Here is a 23,624-nt window from a genome sequence, read left to right on the forward strand (position 1 = left end):
CAAGAGTATACTTTGTGAGCTAGAGCAGATGTACATCACTATTGCAGGGTGGTGGAAATATAGAGAAGCATGGAAAAAATACAACTGAAGTGACCTATGGACTGCAGTTAACAGTAATAAGGTAATATTCATGCATCTATGCCAAAGATATACTGTGTTGATAATGGGGAGGTATGGAAAAAGTATGCCAAATGTATACAATGCACCTGGTAACAGTCTGATGATATTATCTCACAATCGATAACAAATGTTCTACCACAGTGTGCTGTGTTGATAAAGGGCTATTGTATGGGAATTTTGCACATGTGCATGATTGTTTTGTAAGTTTACAACTTCTTACATAAAAATATAGTTAAAAAACAATAATGGGGTTAATCGGAGTAAAAATACACCAAATGTAAGATAAGGACTACAGTTAGTAGTAATATTTTGAAAATATTCTTCCATAATTTGTAACAAATGTCTCACAACAATGCAAGATGTTGGTGGTGGGTTGGTGTATAGGACCCTTGTATGATGTTATGCAGGTTTGCTTTGTAAGTTCACAATTTTCACCATACACTTATTGTTTATGTATGTTCACGTATGAATGATATAATAATAAGAGGGTGGGTTGGGGGAAAAATACACCAAATGTAAGATACCTCAGTTAGTATAATATTTTGAGAATGCTTTTTTTTTTTTTGGTTGTTTAAGGTTTTTATTTCATAATCATAAATTTAACTCTGTAATCCAGCTACACCTGGAACGAAGGGGAGGGTAATGTGGAACCCAAAGAACTGTAGCAACAGCACAAAGATGATATGATACTGAGAGCAGCCTAAGGGTGGTGGGTGCTCTCCTGAGCTACAGAAGGAATGGTCTGGTGGTTAAGACAGAAGACAAATCAAATTAGACTTGTCCACAGTCAGCAATGGCGATCTTCTTGCTGGTCTTGCTGTTCCTGGACACAAAGCACTCCATGGCTTCCACAATATTCATGCCCTCTTTCACCTTACCAAAGACCACGCACTTGCCATCCAACCACTCAGTCTTAGCAGTGCAGATGAAAAACTGGGAACCATTTGTTTTGGGTCCAGCATTGGCCATGGACAAGATGCCAGGACCCGTGTGCTTTAGGATGAAGTTCTCATCATCAAACTTCTCCCTGTATATGGACTTGCCACCTGTGCCACTGTGGGGTGTGAAGTCACCACCCTGGCATATAAACCCAGGAATAATTCTGTGAAAGCAGGGACCCTTATGACCAAATCCTTTCTCCCCAGTGCTCAGGGCATGAAAATTTTCTGCTGTTTTTGGAACTTTGTCTGCAAACAGGTTGAGACAGATGTGGCCCAAGGGCTTGTCGTTGACAGCGACATCGAAGAACACCATGGCGTTGACCATGGCTGTGTGAGGGGCTGCAGTGGTGACAGCAGCATCTGCAATGAGAATGCTCTTTAATCATTAGTTAAAAGCGTCTTACAACAATGCAAGGTATTGGTGGTAGGGTGAGGTTTGAGAGCCCTGTATTATGTTATGTATGTTTGTTTTATAAGTTTACAACTGTTACTATATACTTATTGTTTATGTATGTATAGGGATGAGTGACATACTTCAATAAATTTTTAAAACATTATCATGGAAATAGATCTTTCTGATTATTATTAGCACATTGCTTCTCAAAGTCACTATATAGCTGCCAGAGCACCAGCCATCACATACATATAACAGCCAAAAGAAAAGAGAACACAGGACAAAAGAGTTAATTCAGAAATCCCACCCACATATATCTCATTTTCCAAATCTGTCCATAAGGGAGTCTGGGGGAAAAAATGGTTTTGTTAGTTGGACACATTGCTGTACTCGAAAATATAAGAATTCCATTAGAAGGTAACAAACGGAGAATGTACATCGGTTAGGCAATTAGTAGTCTAATGGAAAATATCCCCCACCAACATGAAGGGGCAAACCAAGAAAAAAGACCTGATACTTTGGGCACAGGTGAGCTAACATAGTGGGGAGCCCTCGTCTGACAGTTGTACAGCAGGCCAAGAGAACAGCTGGCCTGGATGAGGGCTCAAGGTCTGCCACCGGGTGGAACGCCTGTAGTGCTGGACCAGGTGAAGGCAGTTTTAAAGGGATTTGAACTCTTTAGGGGCTTGAACAATGTGATGGAGAGCTAAGAAAAGGGAGCGCAGGGACATCATACAAGGCAGGACATGTAATCATAGCATACATTTTGGTTTATCAGCCAACGGTATTCATAACCTCATAATAAGAACTCATAGTACTGGGCCAGCTCCCGGATGCCAGGGGCTGCTTTCCTCTTTCCCACTGGTGAGCTGCAAAGCAAGAAAGGCCTGCATCTATACCAGGTCAGGAAGGAACTTGCACAGCCATTATTACTTGCAGTGGCCTGTTGTCACACTGGGCCAGCTGCAGCTTAGCTCTAATTTGGCCCCTTGTGTCTAATCTCAACTGATCAAAACTCAGAAGGAAGGAGGACTGTGGTTGGCAGCTCCAGCACCCAATGTATGGAGGAAAGCTGTGAGTAGACTGAAGGTCCAGTCTTTGAGGTACCAAGTACCATGCTGGGGTCTAGTGGCCAGTGGGAGTGCATGTGAGCCCTAACCCTAACCCTAACCTAACCCAACCCTAACCCAACCCTAACCCTAACCCATGGCGGGACAGCCACTGGGCATGGATCTGTGTGCCTGAGGCTCCGCCTCGCAGGCCTCATATCCTTGGGGAAAAAGTCTCTTCATTCCAGGGAAGACTCGCTCCCAAATAGGTGAAGCTTCAATATATAGGCTTCTAAGCTGTAGGTATGTAAATTTTTGCAACTAGAGCCTGCTTTCTTTCCTTGACATGTGTCTTAGCTAGAACTGCTGCCAACATCTGTAAACTGCAAAGGGCAGCTCAGTTCTGCACTAGGCATGGGACATTGTCGTGTGAACCTCGTCGTTAAGCCCTCAGTGCTGGGCATCAGTGTAAGACACTAGAGCAGCTGCCCCAAATTCTGTCCCTGTACCGTAGACTTTTAGGACTTGGACAGGAACTGGGGAGACACTAAATTCTTAGAAACCAGAGTCACCTCCACCTGTTCCAAAGTCATCCACATAAAACCACAACCAGGAGGAGGGATTTCAGGGTCCTGGCATGTGGATTTGACCACAAGAAGCCAGTTTTATCCATGAGCAAACATAAAGGCACTGGGAGGCCAGCAGGAGAGGGGTGGAGTGGTTTATCACAGAGGGAGTAAATCATCTTCTCAGAATGAAAATCAGAAAAACAGTCCATGGCAATATATTACAAAACACCAGTGTTAGAAAGGAATTTTAAAAGACTTTACCAGGAACATGCTGTCTCTACAAATTAGGTTTATTCGGTGACTCAAGGGAGACTCGAATCAGTTTAAGAAACAAGACTTAGTCTTTCAGTCAGAACATTGGCTATGTGAAAAAGGAAAATGAAAGGGAAAAAAAGACTTAGTGATTAAAACTCCAGGGAGGACAGGATTTCCTTGGGAGAAAAATCGGAGATCTCAAAGGCCAAGCTGAACAGATTTAAAAGGAGAAGATACCCTCAGTGCTAACTGCTCGTGATGCGTGATCAGAGGCGGTGGGAGGTTGTGGTTAGGACCAGATCAGAGTCGGCGCTGGCGCCCAGGGAATCCAGGGGAGGAAGAGCGGGGGTGGCAGGAGCGGAGGGCGCGGAGCACCCCAGCACTCAGGCACGCGTTTGAGGGCCCCGCCGCGCTGGAGAGCAGGTGGTGAGTTCGGAAGTGCAATGGGGAAGGTGCCCGTCGACGGTCAGGACAATGACAGCGGAGACGCGGAGCATGTACACTCATCTGCGAGGGATGAGCCAGGAAAGCCAGGATGAAATACGTCGTGGACGTCAAGAGCTGGAGGCAGGCGCTGCCTGCAGCGGGAAAATGCCTGAGAAACGTAGGCGGATAGGAGTAGGGACGATGGCACGACCGAGCACAGCCTGGCAGAACAGTGGCAGGTGGAGTCCCGGCCTGGGTGGAGGCCAGCCCCGCAGGAGCGCCCCTCCCGGGCGGAGCCGCTTGGCTGGGGGGGGCGGGGGCAGTGCTGGTTTTAACAGTGGGGAGCCCCGTAGGGGACTCTGTAGGCAGAAACTGAACCTGCTCGGAAGGAGTGCAGGAATCTCTGTTGGCAGAAAGAAATGTTCCAGCTCCTCTGGATGTGTTTTCTAACCTTGGTGAGCTGGGGCTGGAGCTGTGAGAAGCTGGTGAGCCTGCCCCCTGCAGAAGAGAGAGTGGGCGTCCAAGGGGAGGGGGATTCCGTGTGTCCAGGGCGTCACACTGCAGAGGGCAGCCGGGCTCTGCAGGATGAGGCTCCTCTTGTCACGGAGAGAATAAAACGTGGAGATGGAAATTGGGGCATTCACTTCCTTGACCTTCAACTAACAAGCCACAGGTTTTAGTTTAGGGCTCTTCTGGAACTTTAAGTATGGGAGAGAGTTCATATTCAAACTTGAGACCTGTTGTCATTATGTGATTGGGACTATGTGTAAGTTGGCATTTAGGTTCACTGAGTCATCTCTGCTGAGCTGTGTTGAACTGTGTGGCTGGACACAAGTGGATTTGGAAGATAGAAAAGGCAGTGAGCTTTTGGCCTTAACATCAGTTACCCACAAATGCTAGCTGGCTTAGTAATGCACCTGTCTGGGCTGCCTTCCCTTCTCTGTCTTATTTCTCCATTCTCCATACTGGGGTTTCCTGCACCTTCAAATCCCTGTCTCAGGGTCTGATATTTCCAGAACCCTAACTAAGACAGTCATCTTCAGAAGCCACCAGGGAACCGAGAGATTATTTTGAAAACTTGTAAAGAAGGGGGAAAGAAACAAGTGTTTATCCTACGTATCCTATATAAGATAAAATGTACCTTTCCAAATATTTGACAAGGAGAAATGTTTTTATACTTGTCCTCCAGCTAATAAATAAATGCAAAAACGATTGGATTAAAATATCATTTGCAACTGCTAAATAATTATTGAATCTAAGCAATGGCCATCAACAATTTCTAACCTCAACAAACAGAGACAATAGGACAGATGGTATACTTTCTTTTGTTTTTTACTTTACTTTTTTTTTGAGATATAAAAATACACTTCCAAGGGAAATGGACTTGGCCCAGTGGTTAGGGCGTCCGTCTACCATATGGGAGGTCCGCGGTTCAAACCCCGGACCTCCTTGACCCGTGTGGAGCTGGCCCATGTGCAGTGCTGATGCACGCAAAGAGTGCCATGCCACACAGGGGTGTCCCCCGCGTAGGGGAGCCCCACGCACAAGGAGTGCACCTGTAAGGAGAGCCGCCCAGCGTGAAGGAAAGAGCAGCCTGCCCAGGAATGGCGCCGCCCACACTTCCCGTGCCACTGACAACAACAGAAGCGGACAAAGAAACAAGACGCAGCAAACAGACACAGAGAACAGACAACTGGGGGAGGGGGGAATTAAATAAATAAATAAATCTTAAAAAAAAAAATACACTTCCTAACAGAAGCACCATCGCCACCTCTGACATATTCTTGTTCCCCCAGATTCAATGTTGAATCTGATCAAGGCTCTTGGCCTACTACCAGTTTACAGGAGGTTCAGGGAGCAAGGAACATGGTAAGCCCCACTCCAGGGAGGCAAGCAGCAAAATCCAAATAATGGGGACACTGTAGGAAAAAATAACACATTTCTTCTATCAAAAAATAGATAATAATAATAATTGCCAAAAAGAAAATAGAAATGTAGAAGAGAACCAGTAGATATAAGAGACGTATTAACCAGATGCAATGATGAACTCTTTTTGTTTCATCATGGGAGGGATGGGTAGAGAGGAGGTGGGAAGAAAAGGGGAGAACAGAAACAGAGGAACAGGGACAAGATTTGTGTTTTGCTTTCAAGTCGCATCTTCAATGAGATTTACATACTAGTTGACTAGTCAATGAGATTTACCTAATTGACTAGTTGCCATACAAAAACTGTTTCTTTTCATCAAAGAGGGGAAAAATAGTTGAGAGCTCTAAGAGAAGTTGGAGAAGGCTTTGAAAATAAGACAAATGTAAAAAGCATCCAGTACTCTATTTGGGGGGGGAGGGGGGGACAGGGAAGTACTGGGAATTGAACCCAGGACCTCACACATGGGAGGCAGGTGCTCAACCACTGGGCTATATCTGCTCCCCAGTATTCTATTTTCAAAGTATGTTTAACTCCATCTTGGAACCCCTGGAGTTTATAGGATCATGGGGAAAGAGGAGAGGGACTTCTAAGTCATTTATTGTTACAGTCTCCTCATCTTGGCCTTTTCCTTTGCTTTCCTTCTTGTTTCCTTCTTATAGAGAAAAGAAACTCTCCCTTTTACAATGGGGTAAGCATCCATTCATCTCTGAGGAAACAGCACCTGTGCCCCACCTAACCTCATGGAGTTGAGACTCAGGACCTTTTTTGCTATGAAAGCTTGAATGTAGAAGGTTTTCAGTGTGCTTGTTTGAGGGGCGGCTTTTCCGAGTTGCAAGCTTGTTTCTGAAGGCAAGAAGAGACTATACTGATTAGCATAAATACTTGCTTCAGCATTTCCCCATTTATTCTACCTGAGCAGGTGCACAGTCCTTTAATCAGAACCGTCAGAAGAAGGAAAGCTTGTAATTTCCGTTATTTAAAAGATGAGAAAGATGAAATAGAGGGAGACAAGGAAGGAAGAAGGAAAGAATGTGAGGAACAAAGAAAGACATGTATGCTGAGAGACAGGGAGAGAGGGGAGAAGTGGAGTGGGGAAGGAGAGGGGAGGGAGCAAAAGAAAGCACAGGTGATTTTATATCTTTCTCTGGGCTTTTGTGAATAATAGATAACTCCTATTGAGTAGAGGAAGATGGTTTTAAAGGCTTTTATCTTACAGAGAGAGTGGAAAGCTAAACATGTTTCAGAATATACCAAAAAATAAAGGTACAGTATCCAGGAGAAAAGAATTACATTACTAGTTATTTACATGCATCCCCTCCTCACCTTTGAGGTGGGGTGGATATTTTTCCTTTGGCTTTTGTTTATTAGAGAAGTTATAGGTTTAAAGTAAAATCATGTAGAAAATTCAGAGTTTCCATATACCTCCTCCCTTTCATTATTAACCCCTTGCATTAATGTGGTACATTTGTTACAACTGTTAAAGGAATATTATTATAATTGCACTATTAACTATTGTTAATGGTTTACCTTAGGGTTTACTGTTTATATTGTATACATTTTTTAAACATTTTTATTCTAGTAATATATATAACCAAAAATTTCCCCCTTTTAATAGCATTCAAATATATTTTTTGGTGCTGTTAATTGCACTCACATGTTGTGCTATCACCACCATCCACTACCAAAACTTTCCCATCACCCCAAATAGAAACCCTGTACAATTTAAACATTAACTTATTTTCCTTTTTCTTCTTTTTCTTGTTTGTTTTAACACACATAGGGATGCATTTTGAAGAAGACCACAGAAGGCTAAATTGTCTTCCATAACAATAAAGATAGAAAGAGAGTATATTAGTTAGCCAAAGGGGTACTGATGCAAAGTACCAGAAATCTGTTGGCTTTTATAAAGGATATTTATTTGGGGTAAAAGCTTACAGTTATAATGCCCTGAAGAGTCTAACTCAACGTACCATAAGAGGTATTTTCTCACCGAAGCCTGCAGCCACATGTTGAAGCAAGATGGTGGCCAATCTCTGCGAGGGTCCGGCCTTCCTCTTCCTCTTAAGGCTCCACGGGCCCAGCTTCTCCCTATCTCAGCTGTAGTTTGGAGGGCTCCTTTCTTTCTGGGCCTTCTCAGCTGCTCAGGACTCTGATCTCTTCAGCTACAAACCGTCAGGCCAATGGATCAGCTCTCCCTGGGGCTTTAGCTATTTGAGCCTTTTCCTTTCTGTCACATAGCAGGACTAAAATTACCAAGTTCTCTCTGCCTCTGTGTCTATAGAGCTTTCTTTCTTCTCCGTGTATCTTCTTCTTGAGTGAGTGTCTGTTTCTATCGGCCCACCAAAGGGGCAGGGACTCAACCCTGAGTCACACCCTACTGACATGGTCAAATCTAAGCCCTAATCTTGATTTAATCAAGTAAACGTAAAACCTTTGAATTTAATACAATCACAGGGTATCCCGCCCAGAGGAACAGACCAGTTTACAAACATAATCAATATCTTTTTTTGGAATTCATAAATCATATCAAACTACTATAGATAGAGAGAGGAAGATCCAGAAGGAGGTCTCTGGAGAAGCACAAGAAGGTGTGGAGAAGGAATGGGAGAGGAAGGGTGTTGAGAAGATAAATATGGAAAGGTAGAGAAACAGAAATAGGGCGTCTGTTTTGGGAAGAGGAACATTGATGAAAGAGAGAGATGGATAAAGAGGATATTTAGAAATTGTTGTGTAACATGCCATGAAAGTTTTCCCTGAAACCCCACCCTCCCATCTCCTCTAATATCTTCAGTAAAGTGTCCATTATTCATTGAGGCTTTCACAATTACATACATATACATACATAGAGAGAGAGTGAAGTCTCGTAGTGAAGTCTCGTGTGTCAGGAACAGATGCTTTGATATACAGGAAAAAAATGCAAAAATACAAAGAGAAGAACCATGAAGACTTCTGACTTAACCTCCAGCTAGGACGACATGCCAAAACTTTCACCTGTCTTACCATGGGTAGGACAGAACGAACCTTATCAGGACAGGAAAAAAAAAAATCTCAGTGAGAAATCAGATCTCCTAATGAGAAAGTAATTGCAATTCTCTGCTACACTCACCCAAATCCATGAGGCAGCTGAACAACTACTGGTTGGTTTGTCACAAACTAAATCCTACCTACTATCAACACCAAAATTACAAAATCACAATTTTGTAATTTGAGCCATCAGTGAGTTAGGCAGCTGCCACTAACATTCATGTCCATCCTTTAATTCACTTCCTGCAGTTTGACAGACAGGGGTTTCTACTTGACTAATCAAACCCTTGAGCAATCAGAACTGTATTACCCATCTGATGCTACTAGGTATCTCCATTTTTAAAAAATCAATGTATTCAAAAGCAACTCTTCATGTCATTTGTAATAGAAAGGTATCACATCTTTTTCCCCAAATGTTGTTTACATGGCAGTCAGAACAAATAAGCTTTATTATAGACCAACTGCTTATTTCACCTGTCAAAACCTTTCCTGATGCCTGGCATGCCAACTAAAATGTTCTTAACACTATTTGCAGTAAGTTACAGTATTAAACCAAAAGGAACAAGAATAAGGGTGAATATTTTTGAAGTCCTCATAACTAATACCTGTTTCAAATAATCTACATGAAAATATAGTCACAAATATTTCTCCCACCATTTTGAAGGAATCATTCCACAGATAAGAGGTCTCAGAGAAAGCAAATATTGAAAATATACCAAATTGCTACTGAAGTGGACTTTATTAGAAATAAATACAAACCCAGTAGAAAATTCTCTATTAATTTTTCTCTAGGGAAAAGGGACCTGAACACTGTATATGTATTCATCTATTTTACTTGTATCTAATCTACTCCCAAAAACTGTATCAAGGAGTTTATAACAAAAAGGATAAATGCAAAAAGATTATTATGTAAAAGAGGAGATAAATTACTAAACGAAATAGATAAGCTATTGCTGAACAACTTTGTTGAATATTGTATATGGCAGCAGGCAGCCAAGACAGGGAGAATAAGATGGCTTACAAATTACTCATTTACTAGTGCAAGAAAGTATTAAATAAATAATAAATAAATCTTTATGGAAATAACAAGTACCCCAAGAGGGTAGAAAATTTTCCTTGTATAAAATTCTAAAAGATATTTACCTCATAGGTCCTCATACAAAGGATATAAAACAGCATAATGTCTTCACCATCTTTCTTCTTGGAGCTAATATCTGGGGAACATTGCCTATAAGAACATTCACTATGTGTGCTCATTTCAATTCTTAAAGTTATTTTTATTAGGTAAACTTCTTTTGTAAATATTTTTACCCTTCATGCACAATTAATACAGAGGGGTCTATAAATTTCACAAAGTATCTTAAATGCTTACACATTATTTATGTATTTAATTTTGAATCTTTTAATCATATCAATAAAATCACAAGTCTAAACGTCATGAATCATGGAACCATGATTCATGGAATTTTGCCCTAATTGCATCAATCATGTTAGCCTGTCACAGTTTTGTAGATGCTGGGAGAAGACATGAGATTCCCAAGTCAGAGACAAAGGACTTTATTAGGTATGGAACAGCAGACAGCATGAGTTTAGGTTCACATCGGTACCCCTTGATCCTATGAGAGCAATGCAAAGTAGTCCTGGTAGTTTCTGTGCACACAGTGGGTCTGTGTCATAGCTAAGGATTCCCAAAGAAAGGAAACCCCAATCTCATATAAGGAGCCTGCAAGCAAACTTGCCCAACCTTTGCCCCAGAGAGAGATATTACCTTTATTTTCCAGAACAATAAACAAATCTTCTCTGGAGTAATAAATGAATAAACAATAACCAAGTGAAAAAAAAAAATTGTCTCTGTTTTCCAAAGCTGCTTGCCATACAAACATCCTTGTAAAGATAGTCCAAAGCAAAAAAAAAAAAAGTTGTTAATATGTTTACTCAGAAGACATGTCAAAAGGTGAGAGAATTGTCTCTTAATTTTAGGTTGTCAAATATTTTAAATGCTACAGGTACTTTCAAATTATTACAATAGTTTTAAAAATTATCACTACACCTTTCTTCACCCCTGTTAAAAAACATCATCATGGGTTTGATTAATTTCATTATTTCTGTATCTTCTCAGAATTATCATAATCTTAATAGATTTCAAAGGAATAAAGGTACCCTCAGACTTGTCAACATTGCAGGAGTTGAATTGGAAACAGGACTCAGTGCTATTGACCAAAGCTGATTCAAACCCAAACTACATAAAAGTGATTTTCCAAGTTTATATCTTCTATAGCCGGGTGCAGCCCCTTTCAGCCCTCATGTTCATGATCAAAGGTTGCGACTGATCATTCTGTTCACTAGCACCTCACTGAAATGAGCAGGATCATTCAGCGATTTCAACTCCATCCTTAGAAATGGCAGGGTTGGGTCTGTGCACTCAGCCTCCTTCTGAGACCTTTCACCAACCCAGCATCTTGCACACACCCCTGGACTCTATACGTTTTGCATGTGACCTCCAGAGATGCTCAGCTCTTCTGCTTAGTACAGTTCCTACTTTTTCCAGCTTTACTTGGCTTACTTATAGTTTCTCCCATAGAGAAAAATATCTATGCTTTATAAGATTTATAAAGTGAAAATTATTTTGTCATAAAATAAGTATTAAAAAAACAATGCCCCTTATGTGAATTCTCTCCTACTTAATAACATAAACTATATATATATATTCCAAACCCATATTCACATGTTTTAAACTACTTTTCCTTACCTATCTTAGTTTTCCAGAACTTCTATCCCAAATGCCATGCAATGGATTGGCTTAAACAAACAGAGCTTATTGTTTCCATTAGAAGGCTAGAAGACTCACTTCCTCCCAGGGTTGGTAGTTTTCTGACACTGGCTTGCCAGCAATCCTTGGGGTTCATTGGCTTTCTCATTCCATGATGACATCTTCTCCTTCTCTTCTAGGTTCTGTTGACCTCTGTCTTCCAGCTTCTCCCCCTGACATTCTCTGACTATGTCTGAATTTCTTCCACTTATAAAGGACTCCAGTCACCTGAATTAAGACCCACCCTCATTCAGTTCAATATGTTCATACCCACAGGAATTCAGATTAAGAGCATGTCTAAATTGGGTACACAGATTGGGGAGCAGGGTGATGAAAATAAATAGCAATGCCAGGAATTGCGATATTGCAAATACTAAATGTACACCCCTGTGAAATTAAAAAAAAAAAAAAAATGAGCTAACATACTTAAAAGAATGTCCCAACCCCAGAAAATCAGTATTATCCAAATAGTAAAACCAAAGTATCAGAACTGATATTCTGGGGTGAAGGGGGGGTAGGGGAATGGTATGTTCATTATCTTTTACTCATGAAATTTTATTTGCTAGAGGATGAATGCCTTTCATCTTTACCACTTCTCTATTCAGACACTGTTTAATTAGGGTAATAGAAACATTTAAGATTTGATAGTCTTTTAATTCACCCATGCAAACATGGATAGTTGGAATTCAATTTTGGAAAGGATACAGCCATTTGAAAAAGCTTTTCCTTTATTCTCCCTAAACACATTTTTGGCATCTTATTAACATTTTTCAAATTGAATGAATCTGTCTCTTTGTGTTAGCAGATAACTCAAGAATAGGGAGAGGCCAGCAGTCATTAGCAATTTATCATCCTTGCTGATAAATTGGAACCTGGGTTGTCCAGGACATTAAGTTATAAGGGCAGCTAAGACATCCAGAGAGTCAGTGATGCAGACCAAATGATACCACGGCACACTCTGCTTCCTCTCAGTGCATCAGCTGGCCCAGGACTTCCCCTCCAGTCATTCAACTCAGCAGAAGGTGACGCACAACCACGTGAATTTTCTCCAGCTAGCTCTGCTGAGCCGTTATGCCTCAACATGGCTATAGTCTTAAATCATCCAAACAAAACAAGGAAGGAAAGATAGTTATATAAAAAACAGCAAAGCAAAGAAACAAGAGAGGAACCCATTTCTCATACCCACTAAAAAAGAAAAACAAACACATGCACATGGACCTTAAAAGAGCTTGCCACAATACGTAAGAATACATTGGACAGTTATTACTGAGAGCCTTACCAGGACCTCCTCATCTGTCCAACATCATCTCATACCCTCCTTCCCACTGGTCACTGTGCTCCAGCCACATGGCTTCCTTCTGCTCCTCCACATGCCACCCTCACTCCCTGCTCAGGGCTTTTGCACCCACTCTTCCTCCACATGGTATTAGCACATTATTCCTGCAGATCTTCACGTGGTGGCTCCTTCCCATCATTCAGGTCCCAGTTCAAGTGCCCACTTTTCAGAAAACCTACCCTGACCCCTTATCTCAAAAGAGTCCCTGTTCCCGCCCACACCACCTGCCAGTTTTTCTTTATTCCACCACTATTGTTTTGTTTCCTGGCTGGCACTTACTATTATATGAAATTACCTGTTTTTTGTTTACTTTCTAAAAATTATGCTTACTTACTTTCAGGTGCTCAGAATTGGATTGATCATATCATGATTTGTGACATACCCTATCATTGAGCCTCAATTTGTTAGTGTCATAACATAATACGCTTCCACAAACCCAAGGTAGTACCTTGAAAATAACTTATATCTAATTATATAGTCTATCCCACCAACCTATCTACCTTCAAGATAATCAACAGGCTAAATCTTTAAAAAGGCTTGCTTTCCAATGGAAGTATTTGTATCATTGACACAAAAGCTCTAGCCACCAGAAGTTCTGAGGGGAGGGAGAGGGAAGAAGAGGTGTAACATGGGGGCATTTTGGGGATATTGGAATTGTTCTGCACAGCATTGCAATGATGGATACAGGCCATTATACATTTTGTCAAAACCTATAAAATTGTGTGGGCCAAAGTATAAACTATAATGTAAACTGTATTCCAAGGTTAATAGCAATGCTTCAGTATGTGTTCATCAGTTTTAACAAACATCCCCCACTAATGAAAAATGTTGTTAATGGGGGAAAGTGTGGGAGGGGGAAAGGGTAGGCATATGGGAATCCCCTATATTTTTGGTGTAACATTTATATAGTCTAAAGCTTCTTTAAAAATAAAAGTATTTTTTAAATATCTTGCTTTTTTTTTCTATAGTTCTATTGCATTTATATGAGTTTATCAGAAAGGGTGTTTTTCATTTTTGTTGTTAACTGTCTATCTCTACCCACTAAAATCTCTACTCCCTACTGGAAGGACTCCTGGAGCCTTGGCATCCAGGCCTTTAGTTGCCTCTTTACAGGACTGTCCCCATTACCAGATACTAAACACCTTGAGGTCAGGAATGTGTCTCATTTGTTGTATTTTCAGTGCTTAGCACAATACCTGGCACATAACCTTAAAGTTTGTTGAGTTAATTAAATAATAAGGCTTTTTCCCGAGGGATGGTCATCTGTTAACTTAAAATCCTGTGCTTTGACCTCAACTGTGATATTTTTTTAATACTGAGGGAGTTCAGGTCCCTGATAAAAATTTTAAAAATTCAGAATGTGAAACTGACACAGACTTATATTAAGAAATGTTGGGTTAAGTCTGTGAGCTAGCAAAGTTTTGTTATAGCAACCAAGAACTAAAGTTAGAATTCACAGTAGAAGTTTAATAAGGATCTTAGTTAAAATAACTAGCATTCCCAAGGCAATTTTCTCATATATTACCTTATCGTGTCCTCAAATCTTTCTTTTATCCATCAAGTAATTATCAAGTGATGATTATTTACCAGGTGTGGCATTAAGCACTGAAATTGCAACCCTGAACAAAACTCTACTTATGCCTTCAGGGAGTTTATAGACGAGGAAGGAGGTGGGAAGCAGGCGTGGCTCAACTGACAAGGAAGGAGGCAAATAAGTCAAGAAGAAATGTTGAACCTATGCGTGGCTGGGAGGGACCTATGATTTTCCCATGATTAAGAGTGATTAAGATGCATATCTTACATGTTCTGATGCCCATCATAGGGTTCCTGTATCATCCATCCTTTCTACAAATATGGAAACTGTTCCGGGGCAAACATAATAAGTGTATTATAATTACAGGAGTAAAACTCAGCACTTAATCCCCCTGAATTGAATTCTGTCCACACCCTTTGGCTGTAGCAATTAGACTGAGATGGGGAGTGGACAAGGGTGTAGGAGGGGAGCTTCCTCTACTACCTACAGCAGCATGGGTCCCATTACTCACTGATCTTACCTATCAAGAACAGGCCTCTCTTGCAGGAGCAATGGAAATTTATGGTACAGTAACTTTTCTGTAAGTGTTTATCCAGCTACCTATCTAGAACACTACAAAGAAGTGGCACCCAGTTTTCTTTAAAAGCTGTACTGGGCACAGTACTTATAGCATAAAAAATAAAATAAGAAATAAAAGCTGTACTGGGTGTCAAAAAGTCAATGAATTAAAGATTAAGTTCATGGACAACCCTGCAGTTCTCCCTCGAAGAAAATTCATTCATTTCACATACTACTCTAACAAACTTGCTTAACATTTATAAACTATAACTTAACCTGTCTCAGAGCAGTAAAGAGAAAAAGTGCTATGCTATAAGAAAAGATAACCCAAGTGTTTTGTTTTTGTTTTTTAATTGCAGGGGATGCATAACCTACAATAGTTCTTGAAACCCCCATTCCTCTACCATCAGGTTTTCTTACATACCAGAAATGCTTCCATAACTCTCTCTTTATAAACTCTCATTTATAAAAATCAAACCAAAACAAACATCAAACAAAAAAACCACTTTGTAACTGATCATAATTTAACAAACATGTTTTAGCCCACTAAATTGTATTTTAGGCACTTACTAACCTTCTGATATATTGCAATATAGCCTTGATGTATGTTCAACTTTCAAAATTGCCAGAAGCAAATGTCTGTAACTGTTTTAACTCCCTGAACTGTAACCCTGATGCCTTGATTCTTTGATGTTGATGCTTTGTTTTGTAACCTGAATAATCTTTACCTTGTAATTGCACAGTAACAAAACAACTCATAACTGGCCCCCACTTATACCCTCTTATCTTGTTTTGCAACCCAGAAGTCTGATACTCCTGTAAATAGACCTCAGTGTTTATTAATGAAATAACACAAATCAGCCCAGAACTACCCAAGCCAGTTCTAATCAGAGTTAGCCCACCTAACATGTGCAGTAGCCTAAGCCTTAAACTTCAAGTGAACTAGCATATAATCAATCTGTGCATACTCAGAATTAAGCCATCTCTAAGCTCATCATCTCAGCCCACCCACTCGTCATGCTCAAAATGCCATGCAACATGAGTTGGCATGATGCCCATCTGCCATTTTCCCCACTATCTTTCCCTTGGCCACCACAACCCCACCTCCCTTTTGTTCAATCCCATAAAAACCCTAAGCACTTCCAACTTGGGAAAACAAATTTGAGGGACTGCCCTATCTTCACAGAATAAACTCTTTCTCTTCTCAAAATCTTTGTCACTTAATTTACTTTCTGATGCATGCCAGGCAAAGACTTACTTTTGAACTATAACACTCCCTCTCCCCACTTGATAGTGGTGAAGGAAATCAAGAGATGAGAAGGCAGAGGCATGCCTTTCAATCCCACAGATATTTGTTGCATTCTTACTATGCTGACTGGACTAGCTGCCTCCCTGGAGATCATGAAACAAAAGAAACCTGGGTCTGCCCGCAAGGATCTGTCATCTAGTAGAAGACAAAGGCGGTACAAGAAGGGACAGTGCATGACAAAGGTGAGACAAGCTTCAGTGAGACAAAATGGGTCATGAGGGAACCAAAGAAATCCCGAGTCTTCTAAACAGCTCTCCCCTTCAGTTGTACTTCACCAAATGATAACAGCAACAAAACATCCATTTGTTCTAGTTAATACCAGGAATTTCACTCACCCAAAATACATTTCTAGTGAGTGTGTTTTCTACCAACCCCTCCTGATGATATGTTCATATAAAAGCCCATAGCCAAGGTGGCATGCATCCAGTGGCAGCAACTTCCAGTGTATATAACCCTGTAATCAGAGATAATGAATGGGAGTCATTAAAATCTTGAAATAATGGAAACCTTTCCTTAACTTCTGGTAACAAAAGAATGATGAAAGCTGGGAAAAGGTAAACTGGGGATAGGTGAGCCTTGACACAAAGCTGCATTATATGGAATCAAGAAAACGCTTGCTTAAAATAAATTTTAAAAAAACAACAGCAGTAGCTGGTTCTCCTTCAGTATCTGAGATAGAATATGTTGTAAGTCTGAGTTAGAACCCAAAGCTAGAAGATCAGATAAAAAGATTCAAAACTATTTTCACCAATTTTTTTTTTCATTTATTTAACAAATATATTTTCAAAAGAAGACACTTTGCTAAGTACTGGGTGCCTTTAAATAAAGGGACTGTGGGCATGTGCCAGTTACCTGTTGTTGCATAACAAACCACCCCAATCTTAATGGCTTAAAAAATTTTACGACTCCATTTCACAGTTCTGAGGGTTGACTTAGCCCTGCTGGGCTTTTCTTGCTTGGGATTTCTCATGGTTGCAGTCAGATAGTGGCTAGGGCAAGAGTTGTGCGAAGGCTCACCTGGGCAGGACGTTCAAGATAGTTGACTCAAGCAGCTGGTGGGGATGCTGGCTGTTGGCTGGGAGCTCAACCCTAGTTGTTGACTAAAGTGCCTCCACAGCCTCTCCATGTGGTTTGGGCTTCCTTACAGCATGGTGCCTTCAGAGTAGTTTAACTTCTTCCATGGCAGTTTAGGTCACCCGGGGGAAAAAGCAAAATCTACCGGTCATTTTAAACACTGGACCTAGACTGTCATAGCATCACTTTCATGTTTACAATCTATTTATCAATCCTGTTATTAAAAAGCGTTGGGGGTTAAATTTTACCTCTCAGTGGGAAGAGAAGCAAAGAACGTGTGTCCATCTTTAATCTACCACAAAAGGCCTCCCTAAGGAGATAATATTTATGCTGAAATCTGAATCATGAGAAGTAGCTGGCAATGAAAAACATTTTAGGCAGAAGACCTACCCATGTTGCTGAGTATATATGTCACCTGTGTACCTGGTGTATATCAACCATATTTTACTTGCCCATTACCCCAGTAAGGGGCCTAGGTTACCTAAAACTTCCTGCTACCACAAACAATGCTGCGATGAACATCTTCACCTTTTTATAGGCCTGTGTGAGCTTTTCTCTAGGATGACATCTAATCAGAATCAGCACTGCTGCATGATGGGGGATACATGTACTCAACTTGGCTAATTTCTGCCAGAATGTGCAACCAACCAGCAGCACACATAGTTTCCTATAGCCCCACATTCCCACCAGTGTTTACCATTATCAACTTTCTAGTTATTGTCAATCTAATACAAATAAAGTAGAACCTCATTGTATTTTCATTTGCGTTGCCCAAAATACTGATGATTTTAAGCATCTCTTCATAAGCATTACAGCCATTTGGGTTCACCTTCTGTGTATTGCATATTTGCAAACTTTGCCCATTTGTCCATTGGAATTATTGGGATTTTTTTTAATTTACAAAATTCCTTGCTTATTTCAGAAATTAGTTTCTTGCCAGTTTTAGATACCATAAATATCTTCTCTAAAGCTGTCATTTATGTGATGTTAAGAGTTATCTACTTTTATGCTTTCTATATGGTAACCCAAGTTTCCTTATATGATTCATTAAAAAATCTATCCTTTCCCAATTAAAACTAATATACTCATGAATGATAGTTAACAGTACTATTGTGATACTTTTGCAGCAATGACAAAGAAGATATAGCAGGGAAGCGGACTTAGCCCAGTGGTTAGGGCGTCCGTCTACCACATGGGATGTCCACGGTTCAAACCCCGGGCCTCCTTGACCCATGTGGAGCTGGCCCATGCACAGTGCTGATGCGCGCCAAGGAGTGCCCTGCCATGCAGGGGTGTCCCCCACGTAGGGGAGCCCCACGTGCAAGGAGTGTGTCCCATAAGGAGAGCCGCCCAGCGCGAAAGAAAGTGCAGCCTGCCTAAGAATGGCGCCTCCCACACAGAGAGCTGACACAACAAGATGACGCAGCAAAAAGAAACACAGATTCCCATGGCGCTGACAACAACAGAAATGGACAAAGAAGACGATGCAGCAAATAGACACAGAGAACAGACAACTGGGGTGGGGGGGAAGGGGAGAGAAATAAATCTTTAAAAAAAAAAAGAAGATATATCAATTCTAAGAGACAACTATAGGGGAGAAAATAAGGTATGGGATTTTTCCTTTTGGAGTAATGAAACTGTCCTAAAATCGACTGAGATGATGACTGCACAACTCTATGATGAAAATGAGAGCCACTTGAGTGTACACTTTGAATGGGTTGTACAAAACATGGGGCTATGTAACACAGGGAATCCAGTGGTGGAAGGAGAAGCATGGTTAATGGAACAAATATGAGAACGCTTTCTCATGAACAAAAACAAATGTGTAATACTAATACGGGATATTGGGGGAAATACACCAACGTAAGATATGGGCTAAAGTTAGTAGTAATATTTTGATGATTCTATTTCATAGTTTGTAACAAAAGTTCCACGCCAATGTAAGGTATTGCTGGTAGGGTGATGTATAGCAACCCTGCATTATGATATGCATGTTTGTTTCGTAAGTTTACAACTTTTACTATACACTTGTTTATGTCTGTTCATGTATGAATAAAATTTTATTTTTTAAAAATCCATCCTTTCCCTATTCATTTTGTTGTCCAAAATGCTCTTTTTTTCCCTGCTCTGTTCTGTCTATTCTTTCCTTATATACTCTGCATTTTATCTTTACTGCTTTCTGTTTTCTTTAAAGTTGTCATATCATTTTACTTGTTTCAGAGAAACAGCTTTGGTTTCTGTTAATTTTCTCTATTTTTATTGTTGTAGTTCTCTAGTTCACTGTTTTTTCACCCTTTGACTTCCTTCTTTCTTGTTTTGAGGGTTTTCACTTTTAAAAAATAATCTTGAATTATCGACTTAGATTAGCTTAGTGTTTTCTTCCTAACAACAGTATTTAGAGCCATGTTCTACAAATGTTGATCATGTAGTATTCTGCTTGTCATTTACCCACATTAACAACATCCTTCATTAGTGTGGTACATACATTGCAACTGATGAACATTTTAGAGTACTGCCACCAAGCATGGTTATAGTTTACATTATAGTTTACACTCTCCCCAAGTGGCCTGTATCTGTCATTGCAATGACATTCAGGACAATTCCCAAGTTCCAAAAATGCCCCTGTGTTACCCTTGTTTTCCATCTCCCTGACCTCAGAACTTCCAGTGGCCACTGTCTCCAAATCAATGATATAAGTTCTTCCATTGCTAGAATCACAATAAATCTATAGCAGAATACCAGTAAGACCACTCTAGTCTCCATAGTTCATTCCCCAATCCTGAGAATTCTGGGATGGTGATGTCCACTCCACTTATAATTGAAAGTAGTCCCATACAGCTGATGGATGGGACTCTCTTGTTTGCAGTTATAGACTCACTTGATTCCTTGGTATGGTGGTTGTCCATCCTCACCTCCTTGTCAGTGGTCCTGGGTAAGTCCAATGAAATGGAAAGTAGGTGTTGCAATTCCATTGAGCCTCAGAGCTCAGCTGGCACATGGACAGCCCAAAGATTCAAATCTCTTAGACATATACCTACCAACTCCAACACCAACTATAGGTTCAAATAGAAGAGATAGAAGAGCCATGTGTAGAAAAACCACAACTGAGTCCAATTTTGTTATACTGGGGAGCACAAATCCCAAAGTAGGGCCCACTGGCAGTGCACCAAACACCTGAGCTGTAAGTCCTGACCATAGTGCCTGGCTATCTCCAGAGCCCTCAGGAACCCCACTATTTGTTGTAGTATCTACTTTGGCAGTCAATGAGATCCTGCCAAGACGTCCATAAGCATCACCTCAGGAATGACCTCCCGACTCACTTTGAAGCCTCTCATTTGTCTTTACCTTTTTCCCCTTTTGGTCAAGGGCTTTTTCCAGTTGCTTTGCTAGCTGGTGCTTGACAGTAATCCCTTGGTGTCATGGAGGCTCATCCCTGAGAGTCATGTCCCATGCTGGGGGGAAGTTATTGCATTTATATGCTGAGTTTGGCTTAGAGAGAGGCCACATTTGAGCAAAAAGGAGGCTCTCAGGAGGTAATGCTTTGGCACCCTATAATACTAGGCTAAGTTTCAATATCAAGAGTAAAGGTTCATAAGCATAGTCATCAGTATCAAGGACCTATCAATGGACAATTTAGTTTTAAATATTCTGTAATAATTCTTACAATTTCCTTTTTCACCCAAGAGTTATTTGATAGTGGGTTATTTAGTTTACAGATATAGAAAATACATTTAGTCATCTTTTGCTACTAGTTTCCATTCTTATTGCATTATTATCAACAAACCAATAGGCTTGAGAATGTTAATTCTCCAGATTTTATGAATCTCTGTGACCTAGTACATGCTCAGTGTTGAAAATGTTTTTGTAAATGCGAAAAAGGTGTATCTTCTCTATTTTGGGTGTGTCAAGATCACAACATACACACACACAAAATCACACATTATTTATATTATCCAGACCTTGCAATCTCTGCTATTTCTCTTGTGGAAACAATACTGTTGATACTACTGGATCTTCTATTTTTATCTGGAAGACACTTCCTTCTAAGCGATGAGTATATTAGTTTCCTATGGCTGCTATAACAAATTACCACAAATTTCATGGCCTAACAATAACAGAAAGTTATGGTCTCACAGTTCCAGAGGTCAAAGTCCAAAATCTATTTCATTGAACCAAAATCAAGGTGTTAGCAGGGTCACTCTCACTCTGGAAGCTCTTGCTTCCTTCAGCTTCTTCCAGCTTCCAGTGACTGCCAGCATTCCTCGGTTCTTTTTTTTTTCAAAGCAGGGACATTCATTATAGGAACGTTCTTATACCACATTGGGAAGTATTCACATGGGTGGATGCAGATCAACCCAAACCCCAACCTGAGGTCAGTGTTCCCTAGAGAATTTCAGGGCTATCCCTTTTCATTTCTCAGTGCACTTCACCCACTGAGAGCTGGTAACCACTCCCCCACTGCAGACTGAAGGAGACACCCACAAATCAGCCTTCTCCAGTGGCAAGAGGACAGTGACAGCCCTCTGTTTTTACACCCAGAACAGCAGTCACTTCTCCAAACAAGACCCCCAAGCCCTATCCCAATTAAATACAGGCTCTTCTGCTGCAGATCCAGCAAACAGGGCTGTGTCTGGGTCATGTGGACCTGCTCATCTACCTTGTCATGCTGCTTCTCACCAGCCCCATGGAAAGCATTTTCAACATCAGTAGCTCTACCTCCTTCACAGTAATTTTAGCACTTTGGGCAATTTTTTCAAAAGTAAATGGTCTGTGATTGGCAGGTCATGTGAAAGTCATCTCCCTGAGGCACAACTGTATTTTCTTCAGAATCCAGGTTTCATTGGCTGCTAAATCTGGCTGCTCGCCCCAGGCAGCCTTCAGGGCCTGGGATTTCTCCACATTGCCGCTGTTAAAGGCATAGTGGGTGTCAATGAGCCACTGCCACTCAGCGCTCCTCAGCACCTCCAGCACGGGGTTGCATGAGAAGTTCTCCAAAGTTAAAAACTCCTTCACCAAGAAGTCCTGCTAGACCAGCAGGAAAGCCCTCTCTCCCTGCTCAGACTCTAGCAGATCTTTAATGTCAATGAAACCCAGAAGCCACAGAGCATCTTTGTAGTAGGCTGCGTGGTTTCCAACTGTCTGATAGGATTTATTGGAGAGATCACAGAACCAACTAAACTGAAGTCACTCCGGAAAGGTTGGCTAGCATTTCTACAATATCTTCAATTGTTTCCTTTGTAACCTGTAGGTTCCAGGGTTTAATTTTAGAGCTCCAATTGCTATTTTACATAGGATCACAGCCTCATCACTGCTTTTCACCTTCTCTCAAGTCTTTTTCAGAAAAATAAGAGCCACATTAGGCTCGGTCATCTAACTACATGCAGAGTGATTTCTACCAGGGACAAAGGATTCACCCTGTGTTCAAATTCACTGATGAGGTTTTCATAAAGCTTAATGGTACCATCTCCTTGAGCAAAACAAGGGTTCTGCAAAAAATCAAGCACCTGAAGTGTCAGCTGATGCCACAACCTCATGTAGAGCTCCTCCAGATGATGCCACGCCAGGCTTGGAGCTCTGGCTCTGCCGTCGGAAGCCTGGTGAGTCCTTCATGATGGCAGGAAGAGACCAGATCTCAGACACAACCAAGTTCACCATGGAGCTATCAGCACCATCCGTTCCTTTGTTCTTGGCTGCAACATTCAGTCTTTGCCTTTGAGGTCACATTGCCTTTTGCTATTGTGTAGATGAAAGTTCCCTCTGTCTCTTTCTTCTAAGGACATTTATGACAGCATTTAGGGCACACTGGGACAATCCAGAATAATTTCCTTATCTCAAAATCCTTAACTTAATCACATCCTGTTTGTTTTTATTTTTTGAATATAAGGTAACATTCATGGGTTCCAGAGATAAGGATGTGGATATCTTTTAGGGGGCTGTTTTTCAGCCTAGACAATGAGTTTAACCTATTTGGACTTAATTTAGTAACCATTGTATTATAACTTTATTTCTGCTATCTTGCTTCATTATTCCCATTTAGTTATGCTTTTACTATACTTTCTTCATATTTCCCATTTACTATACTGTACTTTCTTTCCCATGTCTTAGTGGATAGATCAAATTTTCTTGTAATGATTTAACAGTTACAAAAACAATTCACATTCTTATGGTGGTTGCTCTAGGGTCTTTTTCCGTTAGATTTTGTAACTAAGAATTCATAGCCTCAAGAAAGCACTTGCCAAAAAAGCACAATTGCCACCCATAATCTCTAGAAGTACCATCCTGGCAGGAGCTCCCTTCACT

The 23,624-nt window shown here is 40.8% G+C and overlaps 2 pseudogenes; both read right to left on the reverse strand.

Annotated features, from left to right (window-relative positions):
* Positions 1-891: 891 nt before the first annotated feature.
* On the reverse strand, positions 892-1,386 carry LOC101447144 (peptidyl-prolyl cis-trans isomerase A pseudogene; annotated as a pseudogene).
* A 2,242-nt stretch (positions 1,387-3,628) lies between these two features.
* On the reverse strand, positions 3,629-22,934 carry LOC101417171 (26S proteasome non-ATPase regulatory subunit 13-like; annotated as a pseudogene).
* Positions 22,935-23,624: the final 690 nt, after the last annotated feature.

This window comes from Dasypus novemcinctus, chromosome 5, assembly GCF_030445035.2.
Source record: "Dasypus novemcinctus isolate mDasNov1 chromosome 5, mDasNov1.1.hap2, whole genome shotgun sequence".
NCBI classification, from domain to species: domain Eukaryota; kingdom Metazoa; phylum Chordata; class Mammalia; order Cingulata; family Dasypodidae; genus Dasypus; species Dasypus novemcinctus.